The sequence below is a fragment of the Mandrillus leucophaeus genome, unplaced genomic scaffold (genome assembly GCF_000951045.1).
Source record: "Mandrillus leucophaeus isolate KB7577 unplaced genomic scaffold, Mleu.le_1.0 Scaffold32, whole genome shotgun sequence".
Classification (NCBI taxonomy): domain Eukaryota; kingdom Metazoa; phylum Chordata; class Mammalia; order Primates; family Cercopithecidae; genus Mandrillus; species Mandrillus leucophaeus.
In genome coordinates, this window is record NW_012103365.1 from 629588 (window position 1) to 631048 (window position 1461).

The 1461-nt window shown below is 35.5% G+C and overlaps 1 long non-coding RNA gene across 1 annotated transcript in view; it reads left to right on the top strand.

Annotated features, from left to right (window-relative positions):
• LOC105545131 overlaps positions 1-949 on the top strand; it is a 10335-nt gene extending 9386 nt beyond the window's left edge. The window contains exon 3 of the long non-coding RNA XR_001006874.1: positions 913-949. This is a non-coding gene — a long non-coding RNA (uncharacterized LOC105545131). The remainder of the gene's footprint in view (positions 1-912) is intronic.
• Positions 950-1461: the final 512 nt, after the last annotated feature.

A 1461-nucleotide genomic window follows, 5' to 3' on the forward strand; every position in this document is an offset into this window, starting at 1 on the left:
TTTGTTTTTTGTTTTTGCCTCAGCCTCCCGAGTAGCTGGGACTACAGGCGCCAGCCACCATGCCTGGCTAATTTTTGCATTTTTAGTAGAGACAGGGTTTCACCATGTTGGCCAGTCTGGTCTTGAACTCCTGACCTCAAGTGATCCACCCGCCTCAGCCTCCCAGTGTAGGATTACAGGCGTGAGCCACTCATTTTGGTTGAATGAATTATAAATTCTATTCAGGTCCCTGCTGGAACAACTTGAGAAAATTTTCATGAAGGCGTATTTGCATTTTGAACAAACTGGTAGTGGAGACTGTTTTAATTGACTCAAATGACTGAATCCCTGTGAAACTTCAAGACATTAGAACCCTACATAGATAACTATTCTGTAAGTCTGTAAGGGTGGCCCTAGCTGTATAGTATGTAAAATGATATTTTATAATAATTTTTAGAATGAAAATTTTTGTTTGCTTTTTTTCACTTAAGCCATCCCCCTCATTTTTATTCTTCTATCATAATTAAAATGCTATATGCCCTTTCTCAGTTCGTAATGTATCCTATTTCTGATATCAAGAGAAAGATGTCTGTGTGATTAATTTCCCCGGCATGTCCTGTCCTTTAGAATCTATTAATAATTTAAGCAGATTAAATGAGTTTAGTCATTTGGAATGAGGAAGAAGCATAAAAATCATTTTTAAAATTCCCAAGTGAAAGCAGTTATTACATTTTTAAAAGAGAATTATATATTCACAGATATATAATATTTGGGAGGATAGAAGTATATGTCTAATATAGCTTTACTTTTATAGTATATCATTTCTTCTTATCTTCTTGCAAATCAAATGTCAACTTTCATTTTATTCTTTTTTAACAAAAGCTGTGCCTCCTAGTTGTGAAATTCTCATATGTGTTTTAACATTTTTTCTAGGGTTATTGTGCAAGCTTCGGTTTCCTTGTTTACCCTGCCACTAGTTGACATGGTTGATGCAGATTGAACTTCAGTAATGAAGTTTAATCAGCAGTAAGTATATTTATTCAAATGTTAGCTACAAAATATCACATGTAGGCAGGACCTATCAGTCTCCATACCTCAATTATATTGCCACTACAAATCATATATCTGAAAGACAATCATAAGAGGCATCGCTAGGAACCAGGGGGCAGAATATAATCAGATATTCGTGCTTGTTTGCCCTGGGCAACTTTTCCCCATTTCCAAAAGGACATCACAGTTTTTCATTTCTCAGGTTCACATAGCCAATATTACAACAGGGTTAAATCTCAGAAACCAAAGTGGAATCTCAGTTAGCTGTATGTTCTACATATGGCAATATGCCTTATTACATGGGACGATTGGGCAAAATGACCTTTACTCTGTGACATTGCAAGAATTAAAATTAAAAATCAAAGTCCATCTTATCCTTTCTTACTTGAAAAAGCCTATGCCAATGATGAGAGGTTCTATTCTTTGGTATGA